Source organism: Schistocerca gregaria, chromosome 2 (genome assembly GCF_023897955.1).
Source record: "Schistocerca gregaria isolate iqSchGreg1 chromosome 2, iqSchGreg1.2, whole genome shotgun sequence".
NCBI classification, from domain to species: domain Eukaryota; kingdom Metazoa; phylum Arthropoda; class Insecta; order Orthoptera; family Acrididae; genus Schistocerca; species Schistocerca gregaria.
Window position 1 is genome coordinate 67,093,041 of NC_064921.1, and position 15,990 is coordinate 67,109,030.

A 15,990-nucleotide genomic window follows, 5' to 3' on the forward strand; every position below is an offset into this window, starting at 1 on the left:
AATGTTGATGTCTGGGGAGTTTGAGGGCCAGCTGAAGTGTTTAAACTCAAAACAGTGTTCCTGGAGCCACTCTGTAGCAGTTCTGGATGTGTGGGGTGTTGCATAGTCCTGCTGGAATTGCCCAAGTCCGTCGGAATGAATAATGGACATGAATGGATGCGGCAAATCTAGAAGTATCAGGGGTCCCACATCACTCCAACTGCTTTACGTCCCACACCGTTACAGAGCCTCCACCACCATAAACACAACTCTGCTGACATGCAGGGTCCGTGGATTTATGAGGCTGTCTCCATATCCGTACACGTCCATCCGCTCGATACAATTTGAAACGAGACTCGTCCGACTAGGCAACACGTTTCCAGTCAAACAGTCCAGTGTCGGTGTTGACGGGCCCAGCTTTGTGTCGTGCAGTCATGAAAGGTACACGAGTAGGCCTTCAGCTCAGAAAGCCCACATCGATTATGTTCCATTGAATGGTTCGCACGCTGAAACTTGTTGATGGTCCAGCATTGAAATCTGCAGCAATTTGTGGAAGGGTTGCACTCCTGTCACGTTGAACGATTCTCTTCAGTCGTCGTTGGTATCATTTTTGCAGGATCTCTTTCCGACCGCACGATGTCAGACATTTGACGTTTTACCGGATTCCTGATTTCTTATTTTGGCCTTAACGATCCTTCACTGCGATGGAGGTTGGACGCAAACCAGTCGCTCTGCAATCTGCTGCAAATGATGGTTTCATGAACTTCATCGAATTGTCTTTCCCGAAAACTATCCTTCTCTCCAATGATTTTCAGGCAAGTTGACGAAGTATTTTTGTGATACGCTGACACTAACAAGGAGTTTTACGACATAAACCAAAGCTGGTAGGTGTGCTTCTACACCTGAAACACGATGCATGCTCAGTTTTCATGCCAGTCGCATAAATCGACGCTAGTAGCGCCACTATGAGGATGCAAATCAGGTTTGCTTCAAATACGCGCTGTAACGGCCGTCAGCGTTACTTACCTTTGAGACTGGACGTGGTGAGTTGTTGTTGTTAGTCAACAATGTCTTAAAGCGACAGACATGTCATCATCAGTACCTCACTGAGTTTGAACGAGATCGAGTAATAGCGCTACAGAAGCTGTTGTTCCTCCTGCGATATTGCAGAAAGACTTGCGACACATGTACCCATTGTAAGTGACTGCTGGCAGCGGCGATCACGAGAATGTACGATCGCAAGAAGACGGGGCTCCGGACGGCCACGTGGCACCACCGAGAGGGAAGACCGACGTGTTCGGCGAATGGCCCTGGCATCTGCAGCAGTAATTTGAGCAGCGGTTGGCACCACAGCGATACAATGAACTGTTGAAAATTCCCAGCTTCAAGGACAGATCTGAGCCAGATGTCATGTAGCTTGCATTTCCCTGACGCCAAACACCCGCCGTTTGCGACTTCAGTGGCGCCAAGAGAATGCTCGTTGGAGGGCAGGGTGGAGGTCTGTTGCGCTTTCTGATGAAAGGTGGTTCTGCCTCCGTGTCAGTGATAGCCGTGTATTTTTACACTACTGGCCATTAAAACTGCTGCACCACGAAGATGACGTGCTACAGACGCGATATTTAACCGACAGGAATAAGATGCTGTGATATGCAAATTATTAGCTTTTCAGAGCATTCACACAAGGTTGACACCGGTGGCGACACCTACAACGAGCTGACATGAGGAAAATTTCCAACCGATTTCTTATACACAAAAAGCAGTTGACCGGTGTTGCCTGGTGAAACGTTGTCGTGATGGCTCGTGAAAGGAGGAGAAATGCGTACCACCACATTTCCGACTTTGATAAGGGCGGATTGTAGCCTATCGCGATTGCGGTTTATCGTATTGCGATATTTCTGCACGCGTTGGTCGAGATCCAATGACTGTTAGCAGAATATGGAATCCGTGGGTTCAGGAGGGTAATACGGAACGCCGTTCTGGATCAAAACAGCTTCGTATCACTAGCAGTCGAGATGACAGGCATCTTATCCGCATGGCTGTAACGGATCGTGCAGCCACGTCTCGATCCCTGAGTCAACAGATGGGGACGTTTTCAAGACAACAACCATCTGCACGAACAGTTCGACGACGTTTGCAGCAGCATGGACTATCAGCCCTTGACGCTGCATCACAAACAGGAGCGCCTGCGATGGTGTACTCAACGACGCACCTGGGTGCACGAATGGCAAAACGTCATTTTTTTTCGGATGAATCCAGGTTCTGTTTACAGCATGATGATGGTCACATCCGTGTTTGGCGACATGGCGGTGAACGCACATTGGAAGCATGTATTCGTCATCGCCATACTGGCGTATTACCGGGCTTGATGGTATGGGGTGCCATTGGTTACACGTCTCGGTCACCTCTTGTTCGCATTGACGGCACTTTCAACAGTGGACGTTATATTTCAGATGTATTGCGAACCGTGGCTCTGCCCTTCATTCGATCCCTGCGAAACCCTACATTTCAGCAGTATAATGAACGACTTCATGTTGCAGGTCCTGTACGGGCCTTTCTGGATACTGAAAATGTTCGACTGCTGCCCTGGCCAGCACATTCTCCAGATCTCTCACCAATTGAAAACGTCTGGTCAATGGCGGCCGAGCAACTGGCTCGTCCCAATACGCCAGTCACCACTCCTGATGAACTGTGGTATCTATCGTGGTGTAGCTGCATGGGCAGATGTACCTCTACAAGCCATCCAAGCTCCGTTTTACTCAATGTCCAGGCGTATCAAGGCCATTATTACGGCCGGAGGTGGTTGTTCTGGGTACTGATTTCTCAGGATCTATGCACCCAAACTGCGTGAAAATGTAATCACGTATCAGTTCTAGTATAATATATTTGTCCACATTTCTTCTTGGTGTAGCAATTTTAGTGGCCAGTAGTGTAGTAGAAGGATCGTTCAAGGGCTGCAACCAACCTGTCTGCTTCCTAGACACACTGCACTTACACTTGGAGTTACGGCCTTGCGTTCAATTTCTTATGACAGTGGTTATCCCGCACAACCTAATTGCAAATTTGTGAATCTTCAGGTTTTTGGCGGCGCATAGACTGTTCCATTGTTTCGGGTGTGCAGCCGATAGAAATCTCCTTCTTCTTGTAATATTTCGGCTGTATAACGTTCAGCCATCTTCAGAGTGAGCCGCAAGACTGCCGCTCCAGTGCTCGCTTCGTCCCTTTATACTGTTGTACCGCGCGACTGCGCATGCGGCCACAGATGCAAATGCGCCAGAGATGTTGGTCGGCGGCAGAGACGTGCATAATGCGCGAGTTGTATCTATGACTCCGCAGTTGATCTTTGTTGGCATATCGATATATCATTGTGAGCTGCACTGTGACGACGTCTTTGCGAGGACGCATTCTCGGCAGACATAAAATAAGTGATTTTTCGTCCTCCACCTAAGACAGCTGCACTCCTGGGCTCCGTCAAAGATGATTTGCTGCTCCGAAAATCTGGAGTTTACAAAATTCCATGTGAATGTGGCGTTTCTTACATCCGACAAACAACTCGTACTGTCCAATAAAGATGTACAGAACACCAGAGGTATGCGTGCATTCGACATTCTGTCGGTTAGACCGGTTATTACTGTACCACCATTTCTCATTTGCAATGGCTTATATCTCGCTTACATTAACCTGTGATCTTGCAATGTTAATCACTTAAATACTTTACCTAGACAAATGTGCGCCAGAAATTTCATTATTCTCCATCAATTAGTTTTTGGTGTTGCGATCTTCTTTCTGGCAGTGTAGTTACGAACTATCGGTAACAAATCTAGCAGGACGACTCTGAATTGCCTAGATTTCTTCCCTTAATTTGACCTGGTGGGGATGCCAAGCAATACTGTAGTGTTGAAGCACGTGTCGCAAATGTGTTCTGTTCTCAACATCCTTTAGAGGTGAGCGTACACTCCACTGTACCGAAGTCTGCCTTTCGTCTTCTCTACAGCTAAACTTACGCGCTCGTTTTATTTCATAGAGAGTCATAACGTTTCACTTCCACATTTAACTGACGTGACTGAGCCGTGCAGCATACCGTTAATACGGCATTCAAAAACTACAGGAAAGTTTGTCCATTCACGCTCGTTACCTTACAGCTATCAAGCCATCCATGGCTATAAGTAGAAGGTGTTGTTCCTTGCAGACACCGTACTACTGCTATTTTCATAACATCAAATATGATACCTGGGCACTCATATTATTATGTTGGCTGTTCTTTCATACTGGCACCTCCTGTGTTATATCTGTCATACTGCAGGACTTGATGTCTGCCATATTTAACACTATTTATGTAACTCGTTTGCCGCTTGTATTCCTTACATTGGTACGTACATCATGGTTCCAACTTACCAATGTGATTTTAGACACGGAACACTACATGTTATAATATATATTTCTGCTCCTCTTTTCTGTCTGTTGTATCCAGGTTAAAATGAATGATAATTTACATTTACATTGACTGTAATGTTTGCATATCTATATCCAAAAGCTGTATTATGTTCCTGTTCTTGATGAGAAAAGACTTTGTCTGTTAGTTAGACAATGGGGAAAATAATTCAAAATCATACTACACTTGTTATGTGAGTAAGGTATAATGCTGCTACTCCTAGTTTCGCTACCGAGCGAGGTGGTGCAGTGGTTAGCACACTGGACTCGCATTCGGGAGGACGACGGTTCAATCCCGTCTCCGGCCATCCTGATTTAGGTTTTCCGTGATTTCCCTAAATCGTTTCAGGCAAATTCCGGGATGGTTCCTTTGAAAGGGCACGGCCAATTTCCTTCCCAGTCCTTCCTTAAGCCGAGCTTGCGCTCCGTCTCTAATGACCTCGTTGTCGACGGGACGTTAAACACTAACCACCACCACCGTCATAGTTTCGTTATTTACTATCTAATTCTTTATACTAATCTATATAATTTTTACTTTCCACATGTTTACACTATTGGTTCTGAGATGATACTGTTTTCTTTTTCATTGTAGCCTGGCACAACTGATTTGTCTATGTAATTCTGCAGCCTTTCGTGGTCGTTGTCACTGTAGTTAAATTCTTCAGGGTTATTAGGCCTCGTCGTATTTCTGCTAAAATGATCGACGTTTCGACCCCTCTGCTGGGATCTTCCTCAGGATTTTCCGGTGTCGACTACCGCTAGAGTGTTCTACCAGTAGTGGACACCAGAAGATCCTGAGGAAGATCCCAGCAGAGGCGTCGAAACGTCGATCATTTTAGTAGAAATATGACGCGGTCTAATAACCCAGAAGATTTTAATTACAGCTTTTTGTCTGTTCTTATGTCCAGAATCGTATTGTCTAACACGTTGCAATAGCTGAATGCGTGAAGCAACGTTAGTTATATCTATGCTTTGCTCTGATTTTCATACCAAGCACCTATGGTTAGATACTCATTGATACAGTTACACTGATGATCAGTTATAACTGTGATTTCAAACAGAACACCACACCTCCTGTGCAACGATACCTGCTTGGTTCTGCAGATTTTCAATAGTTCAGATGGAGCAGTAATCATATGGATTGCCGTACTGATAAGATACTCTATCGCATATGATTAATATTTGTTCTTGTGTAAGTATTATTTTATTTATTTATGACTGATTGGACTTCAAGCACGTTTAGCTGCTTCATGCTCTTTGTTCGCATACAGATACCGTGATGATGGTGTAAGCAGAAGTCGATATTTATAATAAAAGACTATTAAAGAGCTGTGGGTCATGCACACTAAAACAAGTGAAACAGCTAGTGACAAACACCTTCAAAAAAGTTCAGAAATTATGTTGGTAGATTTTTTTCGAAATGTCAGTTCACGAAAATTTATTTGTAATCTACTTCGCGGTGTACAATGTGTTTTCTCACATGGAAGACGTGTGAGCACCTCCGTTACGGTGTTGTGATCCCCTGTTATTGCACGTACCTCCATTGTCTCAGCTATTAAGCGCACCTGGCAAGGATTGAAGATTGATGAGCAATATGCATGAATCGCTACATGGGTATATCAGTGCCACCATATATTTACATATGTAATCAAGAGATAGTCACATGTTCGTATTAATTGTACTTGCAATTTTTCGCATACCTCGAACCATCGAACACGCCTCTCTCAAATCTACAACAGATCCACCAAGTAAGCGAAGTGCTTTATTGATTTCAAAACATTTTGAAAATATATTGAGCCCAAAATTCTGTTATGTCTCCTTCATCGCAAACTTTAAGCACGCATTTTTGCAGCGACACTATAGAAGATTCCGCGAAGTTTGATGTCTACAGTTTCGAATATGGGTCATATATCTATGAAAAGGTCTTTGCGTGATATTTTCTGTACAAAAACATTAAACGAGGAATAGACAGAATTATTGTGAAAGAAGTGAAAAGTCTAAGTATTGAAATTTCTAACATGCGGTCAGCTTTCTAATTTTATTCTGTGGCTATTGCTGGTAGCTACAAACACGTTGGTCTTAATTTCGATTCCCAGAGGATGCTTTAACTTTGGTTCAACTCTATCTAATCTTCTGTATTTTAATAACCGAAGCGCCATTTCATCAACAAACTACTACACTTAATTTACATTACCAATGTGGCGTGAAAATGAATATCTGACTGAAACTCGTAATTTTTTTCGTTACTTCCATTCGAAGACCGGAAGTCATGACTATGGCAGAAGTTCAAGAATATTTGAATTTCGTAGTTCATAAAAGACTGTAAACACTTCCCTCATATTTTTGGGCACAAAGAAAGCGTCTGAAAGGCGTTGACAAAAATCACCAAACACCAACGAAGGAGTAAGTTATTGAAGAAAAATTTCTTTTGCATGGTCCTATCACTCCATCAAACGGGCTTTGAGAATAATGAAACCAAGAAGGATATATATATATATACCCAAAAACGGGAGCTCATTAATTCTCGGCAACCTTTTCACAATGTTCGTCATCTTGTAATTAATGGTCAGCGTTCATTGAGAACGGCTTAAGAAAACAGATTTAATGCGAAAGTTTTTCATCCTCTATTTCCGGCGCCCCACTGTGTCAATAGCCTCGGCGAACAAACATACAGGATAAATGAAGGAAACATACATGATAAATGAAGAACTTAATTGCGTAGTGACCTTTGCTGTGAGATTACCGACGAAACGTGAATAAAGGAACGCTTACGGCAGTAAAAATATATTTTCATGTGTTTCGTTTTACCGGAACTGTGGTAATCCCTATACGAAGCCAGAAGGAAGGTTGCTTAACCATTACTTTCATACTTGCAAGCTATCGGAACACGTATTTCAGAAATAAACTCCAGCCTTATCTCCAATTTTTTGTGATACATGTATGATTTTACTTTGCTTAATAAGGAGTTTCTCTGAACTCATTCCGTTGTAATCACACTTCACCTTCAGAAACTGCAGTTGTGTTTCAGTATTATGTTCTCAGCTCTATAAAATTTGTAAATCCCGACTAGGATGCACAAAACTGAATTCACGACAATAGTACACATCTACGAAACAGTGGGAATTTTAATGAAAACGTATCAATCTTGGTAAGCAGGACTCTTCTGTCAGTTTTGTTCAGACTATCAAACAAACGAAATGTTCAACTCATCATTTTCTACCAATACCTTGAGCACGTCACTTCAACATCTACATATATACTCTGCAAAACACCGTCAAATGCATTGCAGAGGGTAAGTCCCACGCTTCCAGTTAAGAGGGTTCCTTCCAGTTCCATTCAGGTATGGAGCGCTGGAAGAATGATTGTTCGAATCTCTCTGTGCATGGTGTAATTATTCTAATCCTGACCTTACGAACCCTATGTGAGCGATATGTTGGGGATTGTAATGTATTCCTAGGCATTGTTTAACGCCAGTTCCTGAAACTTTGTTAGTAGAGTTTCTCGGTGTAGTTTACGTTTATCTTCAAGTGTCTGCCATTTCAGTTTCTTCAGCATCTCCGTGACACTCTCACACAGGTCAAACGAACCTGTGACCATTCGTTGTTTTCTCTGTATAACATTAATATCGCCTGTTACTCCTATCTGGTTTATATCTGTGAACATTCGTATTGTCCATCTCTGTTAGTTCCGTCCGTTATGGCTACCCCGCACTTGACTAGAGTTCTAGAATGTGTCGCACGAGTCATTTGTAAACAACCTCCTCTGTAGACTGACTACACCTCCGAAGTATTCTGGTAATGAAACGAAGTCTACCACCTGCTCTACCCACGACTGAGCATATGTGGCAATTTCATTTCATATCCCTACAAAGTGCTACACTAAGTTGACCGATTACAACTGTGACTCATTGATGTTATAATAAAAGGATACTACATTTTTCCGTTCTGTGAGTTGCACTATTTCACATTTCTGAACATTTAAAGCAAGCTACCAATCTTTTTCCCAGTTACTTCTACATCTGAAGAATTTCAGTTGATGACCGTACGGTTGTCAATAAGTCAAAGGCTTTTCGGAAATCAAGAAATTCTGGATTCACCTTACCGTCTTGATCCAATGCTTCCAGTATGTCTCGTGGGAAAAGTGTAAGTATGGTTTCACATTATCGATGTTTTCGGAATCCATGGTTCAAATGGTTCAAATGGCTCTGAGCGCTATGCGACTTCACTTCTGAGGTCATCAGTCGCCTAGAACTTAGAACTAATTAAACCTAACTAACCTAAGGACATCACACACATCCATGCCCGAGGCAGGATTCGAACCTGGACCGTAGCGGTCGCTCGGCTCCAGACTGTAGCGCCTAGAACCGCACGGCCATTCCGGCCGGCCGGAATTCATGCTCTGTGGCAGGGGGTAGGTCTTTCTCTTCGAGATACCTCATTATGTCTGAGTTCAGAAAATGTTCTAAGATTCTGGTATAAATCGATGTCAAGAATATTGGACGGTGGTTTTGTGGATCACTTCTATTGCCCTTCTTGTAGAAGGGTATGACCTGTACTTTCTTCGTACAACACTTCGAATAAGTATTTGGGGATAATACTAAGACGTGACGCAAAATTGGACAATGACGTACAATCCGCACCAGGAAAACCGATCTGAACACAGATTTGTTGAAAAAGGTCTCGGAAAATAACGTGCATGTGTCATCCAAATTGTTTACAACTCGCTAGTGCGATCAATTCTGATATATCGTTCAGAGTTTAAAATTATTAACATGCAGCCGTGACGACATGGAAAGAATTCAAAGACGCGCTGCAAGGATCGTATTAGATCGGTATAGACCACCCGAAAGGATATCAGAACGCTCAGGAAACTTTCTTGGAAATTTCTGAAAAACAATACGACATGGTTCTTGCAAAATCCTTCTGGATGAATTTACAGAATATGTACTGGAAGAAGACTATGCAACCATTACTCTGGCACCGAAGTATACCCCGCGTAGGGATTGCCAGGAAGAGAGCGGTTAGGGCGCTTACCGATGCATACGGACAGTCATTTTTCTATCTCTCAGTACGCGAACGAAACAGTAAAGAAAGTCGATGAGATTGTCACGATCTGACCTCCGCCATGCACTGTTGGGCGGTTTTCAGAGTATTGACAGAAATGTTCAACAGTGCCGGACAGTTTTAAAGGTTTCACCAACTCATGTTGTATGGATTATGCTCTTTATTGACATCTAGTTCCCATCTAGCGGTCGCCTTATCATCGGAGACAATACTACATACCCGAAAGCCGAACATCACCACACGTGGTTGACTACTGTACGCTGAGGTGAGAAAAGTCATGGGATGCCTCCTACTCGTGACGGTCATACTGTTACACGGCAATTCGATGTGTCGTGGCCTCAAACAGACGTTGGTAGTTCCTTACAGAAATTATAAGCAACGCTTTTTCTACAGCCGTCGACAACTGCGAAAGTGCTGCCGGTGCAGGATTTTGTGCATGAACTGACCTTTCGATGACGTCTCATAAATGTTCGACGGGATTCATGGCGGGCGATCTGGGTCACCCAATCATTCGCTCGAATTGTCCAAAACGTTATTCAAACCATTCGCCAACAACTTTGGCTCGGTGAAAAGGCACATTGTCATCCATAAAAACTACATCGTTGTTTGGGAACATGGAAAAAGTGAAAATAGCCTCCAAGCAGCCGAACATAACCATTTCCTGTCAACGATCGGTTCAGTTGGCCCTGAGGACCCAGTCTATTCCATGTAAACACGGTCCACACACTTATGGAGTTATTGCCAGGCCGCACATTGCCTTGTTGACAACTTGGGTCCATGGCTTCTTGGAGTCTACGCCACACTCGGACCCTACCATCGGCTCTTACCAAGCAGAACCGGGACTCACCCGACCAGGGTACGGTTTTCCAGTCGTGTAGGCTCCAACCGCTGTGGTCACGAGGCCAGAAGTGGCGCTGCAGGCCTTCACGTGCTGTCAGTACAGGCGCTCATGTCGGTCGTCTGCTGCCAGAGCCTATTAACACCAAATCTCGCCGCACTGTCCTAACGTATACGTTCCTCTTACGTCCCACGTTGATTTCTGAGGCTATTTCACGCAGTTTTGCTTGTCTCTTAACACTGACTACTCTACGCAAAACGCCATTATTCTTTGTCGTTAACTGAAGGCCACTGTGCTGTCCGTCGTGAGAGGTAATACCTTAAATTCGGTATTCTCGACACAGCCTTGATACTTTGGATCTCGGAATATTGAAGTCCCTAACGATTTCCGAAATCGAGTGTCCCATGCATCTAGTTCGAACTACCAATCCGAGTTCAAAGTGTTAATCCCAGACGTCCGGCCATACGTCGGAAACCTTTTCATATGAATCACCAGACTACAAATGACAGCTCCGCCAGTGCACTGCACTTTTATACATTCTGTACGCAATACTGCCATCATCTGTATGTGTGCATATCGCTATCCCATGACTTTTGTTGTCTCAGTGTAGGTACAAACGAAAGGGACGAGTAGAGGACAATTACACAAGCAAATAGCAGTAATAAACAGACGTCCAGAAACCAGTGGTTTCCCTGATACCACGTTTTACGACTGAGTATATGAACAAGTTATAACAGAGACCGGTATGAAGCAAACTGCATATATTCACTTGAGGACGAACATATTACAACAACTCTTCCTCGTGGCCAGCGTTTACGTGAAGGAAGACGTTTTCTCATTGATGTCCGTACACGTTCACAAATGCCAGGCATGTTCCTAATGCATCGACATCCTCCTAGATGGCGTTCCCGAGGTTTGATCAAAACTCTCAACAGGGCTGAAATACACCATAATTCTTATATATTTCCACACACAAAAATCTGGTGGGTGTGTCACCATTTGACTATGACTGTACACGACATTGCATTTGTTCCGAGTACTACCAGAATTTGACGGTCAGTCTCTGAGAAATTTAAACGTTTTGGTTAAGTACAGCACCACGTATCTCAACTTTGACGTACGTTTCCTGTTGCCGCGCTATGTCAGTCTCACACTGTGATGCACCTGATGTTAACCGTACTGCAGCAGAAATGTGTCTGAGAAAAAAACCACATGCGCGCTCTTCTAACAATACGCTGTTCTTGCTGGCAATGATCTTAGCGTGGTACTATATATGTAACTCATTGTTTGTAGTCAGTAAGTACAACGTAATGACTCTAACCGAACCGAAACCTCAAAGATCACATTGTGGTGAAATGTCGCATCTCATATCTTATTGCCCTCAGCTCTTAAGCTGAGTATCTGCGTACAATTTGGCGATGGAACAAATTTTCAACGAAAAGGGAAGGAGATGTGGTAGCCTACAATTCCTGATCACCACACTTCGCGTAAATTAACAGGATTAGATCTACATCCTCACCTATACTCCGCAAGTCACCTTACGGTGTGGAGGCGGAGGCAACTGCTGGTACGACTATTTGGTCCTCCCTTCCGTCATCCGTTCACGAACAGCACCGTACACATTCAAACAAATTTAAGTGCATCCGAAAGTCTTTTAATGCTATAATATACTGAAATAGTGCCAGCCTTCAGGTAGCAGAATTATGTTATTTAATACACTTTAACGTTGTTTTGTGATATCGTACGAGGGGGGAGGGGGTGGGGTGTCTTCATATACGTATTAGAGAGCCTCAAAGCGTCATTTGAGAGTAAGTCGATGTTGTGGCAGACCACAAAGACCTGCAATACACCTAACTTTCGTGAATGACAGTCAAATCTTGGTTGGCAACAGCCTTTTGTGAGTTGTTTACGAAATAAATACTGAGCCACGAAGACTTGTTTTTATTTGTCAATATTTACGTTGCATGTAATTACAAAATTTGACAGCAGGAGTGAACTTCGTACTTAGAGACCTGCAATCGACTTAGCTGTCAAATTCAGTACACTACACATATTAAATCGACAAGATGGATTTCTGGTATGCTATATTGAACGGAAGCTTAGATTGTATATTTATCGATCCCAAGTATAGGTAATACCAAACCCTGTCAGTATCTTCAGATCCTGCCACCTGCAAAGTTTATTTCCACAGAAAGCTGTTCCGTTACTGCATGTCAGTCAGCCTTCAAATTCCTTCGTAACCGGTGCTCACCTCTGACATTAACGGAACGCGGAGTTCAGCAATTTACAAGACAATTTCTTAATAGCGCGATTAGTTCACTAAAAATAACCTGTTAGTCCCCTTATATACAAAGTGAAAAAGAAAACAAGTCAAACTTACATACCATTTATTTGGCGAATAGTTCAAGATATCGAATGGAGTTTTCTGGCAACTGATAATAGGCAGATGGCAAGTGATACTGTTGTATGTGTAACAGTCTTAACCGAGATATTTAAGCAAGGATGCTTCTTTTACCGAAATATACAGCGTGTTAAAAAAAAAAAGTGGCGGACTCTTTGACGAGGTGGTAGTACTCATCGAAGCAAGAAAAATAAGTCCAATGAACACGGGTCCGGAAACGCATACTTTCCGAGACAAACACGTGCTTACAGTAAGGGCTGCGGAAATCAGCACATTCGTTGCACTGGCGCTCCATCAAATGTGTTGGCAGGGTATTATGATGTCTTACTGACAGTACTCTACCAACCATTAGGTGGTCTGCAGTTATTTGTGTGGTACGAGTCGTGTTGTACGCTACGTTAGCTTTCGTCGTGTTTGTGTGTCTTATTCTAAAGTACTGTCAACCATGGGTACATATTGTGGCGTTTTACCTTCTTCCAGGCATGGCGTATTATCTTGTTGAAAAATGCCACTGCCGTCGAGAAACATGATCGTCATGAAGGGGCGTACGTGGTCTGCAAAAAGTGTACGACCCTCCTTGGTCGTCATGGTGCCATGCAGGAGCTCCACTGGACCCATGGATGCTCACGTGGAAGTTCCCCAGGGCATAGTAGAGGCGCCGTCAGCTAGTTTCCGTTCCGCAGTCAGAGTGTCAAGGAGCAGTTATCCGGGAAGACGACGGATTCACAACCTCCCATCGGAATGTTGAAGAAGGTATCGGGCTCCTTCAGACCATGCAACGCTCTGCCACTGCACCAACGTACAGTGCAATGGTCAGTGCCCATGGTTCACTGTTTGTTCAGACACACTTGTACTCCGCCCAGCATTGAAGTCCGATGACAGTTCCGCCAAAATTCGCCGGCTGTCATGTTTTACCAGTCTGCCCAGCCTACGACGTCCGACATCTGTCACCAGGCCAACCCCACGACGTCTGGACGTGGTTTCACCCTGGTTCCGCCACGTGTTAAAGACACTTACCACTGCACTCGTCGAACACCCAAGTCTTGTAGTTTCCTTAATGCTCGTGCCGAGCCTCCGGGCCATTACAACCTGCCCTCGGCCAAACTCAGATAGATCGCGCATCTTGCCCGTTCTACACATGGACAGCAGACACGCTGATACTACATGCACCGTGTATGGAGCGGCCGTCGGGCGGCAGCGGCTGGGCGTACCCAGCCGGACGGCGGCCTACCGACTTTGCACTGCCGAGGCAGCTAGCCCACCGAGCTCTCCACACTGTAGCTTCCCGCGCTAAACTGCGCTCATGGCACTACCGAGAAGGAAGACAGTCGTGTTCGGCGTATGGCTCTGATGCATCTTACTGCAGCTGCAGCAGCACCGTAATCAGCAGTTGGCGTCACAACGACGCAATGAAGTGTTACAAATCGATTACTTCAAGGACAGCTCCGACATAGACACCCTATTGCGTGCATTCAACCACGCCAAACCACCGCTGTTTCCTACATTGGTGCCAAGTGAGGTCTTATTGTAGGGCAGGGTGGATGTCTGTTGTGTTTTATGAAGAAAAATGGTCCCACATCGGTACCAGGGATGGCCGTGTGTTGGTTAGAAGGAGACCAATTGAGGGCCTGTACCCAACCTGTTCAAATGGTTCAAATGGCTCTGAGCACTATGGGACTTAACATCTTACGTCATCAGTCCCCTAGAACTTAGAACTGCTTAAACCTAACTAACCTAAGGACATCGCAAACATCCACACCCGAGGCAGGATTCGAGCCTACGACCGTAGCAGTCCCGCGGTTCCGGACTGCAGCGCCTAGAAACGCGGACCTACATCTGGAGTGATGGTCTGGGGTGCGATTTCGTGTGGTAACAGGAGCACTCCCACGGTTATCTCACGTACTTTGACTGCAAATTTTTACGTCCGTCTCGTGATTAGACCTGTTGTGCTGCCATTCACGAACAGTATTCCAGGGGGTGTTTTCCAACAGGTCAACGTTCTCCCGTCTTAACCCAACATGTTTTACAGTGTGTCGACATGTTGCCTTGTCCTGTCCTGTTCGATCAGCGGATCAGTCTCTAATTGAGCACATGTGCGACATCATCATACAACACCTCCAGCATCATCCAGAAACAACACTATCCTTCCCTGTATTGCCCAACTAAGTGCAACAGGCATGTAACTCCATCCTACAACCTGACAATTGTCATGCAACACAAAGCAGACACGTTTGCATGCCTGCATTCAACATTCTGGTGAATACACCGGTAATTAATATACCAACATTCACTGAAAGACCTGAGTCGAAACAAGGCCCCCGGAGCAGACAACATTCCATTAGAACTACTGACGGCCTTGGGAGAGCCAGTCATGACAAAACTCTACCAGCTGGTGAGCAAGATGTATGAGACAGGCGAAATACCCTCAGACTTCAAGAAGAATATAATAATTCCAATCCCAAAGAAAGCAGGTGTTGACAGATGTGAAAATTACCGAACTATCAGTTTAATAAGCCACGGCTGCAAAATACTATAACGAATTCTTTACAGACGAATGGAAAAACTGGTAGATGCAGACCTCGGGGAGGATCAGTTTGGATTCCGTCGAAATGTTGGAACACGTGAGGCAATACTGACCTTACGACTTATCTTAGAAGAAAGATTAAGAAAAGGCAAACCTACGTTTCTAGCATTTGTAGACTTAGAGAAAGCTTTTGACAATGTTGACTGGAATACTCTTTTTCAAATTCTAAAGGTGGCAGGGGTAAAATACAGGGAGCGAAAGGCTATTTATAATTTGTACAGAAACCAGATGGCAGTAATAAGAGTCGAGGGGCATGAAAGGGAAGCAGTGGTTGGGAAAGGAGTGAGACAGGGTTGTAGCCTCTCCCCGATGTTATTCAATCTGTATATTGAGCAAGCAGTAAAGGAAACAAAAGAAAAATTTGGAGTAGGTATTAAAATTCATGGAGACGAAGTAAAAACTTTGAGGTTCGCCGATGACATTGTAATTCTGTCAGAGACAGCAAAGGACTTGGAAGAGCAGTTGAACGGAATGGACAGTGTCTTGAAAGGAGGATATAAGATGAACATTAACAAAAGCAAAACGAGGATAATGGAATGTAGTCAAATTAAATCGGGTGATGCTGAGGGAATTAGATTAGGAAATGAGACACTTCAAGTACTAAAGGAGTTTTGCTATTTAGGAAGTAAAATAACTGATGATGGTCGAAGTAGAGAGGATATAAAATGTAGACTGGCAATGGCAAGGAAAGCGTTTC

The 15,990-nt window shown here is 44.2% G+C and overlaps 1 protein-coding gene and 1 non-coding gene across 2 annotated transcripts in view; one reads left to right on the forward strand and one right to left on the reverse strand.

Annotated features, from left to right (window-relative positions):
* Positions 1-15,990, reverse strand: part of LOC126336331 (homeobox protein aristaless-like) — an 814,245-nt gene that overhangs the window by 639,172 nt on the left and 159,083 nt on the right. The gene's annotated exons all lie outside the window — the stretch shown is intronic.
* Trnaa-cgc (transfer RNA alanine (anticodon CGC)) lies at positions 4,643-4,715 on the forward strand. Its single transcript has one exon. It is a non-coding gene; the product is annotated as a tRNA-Ala (tRNA).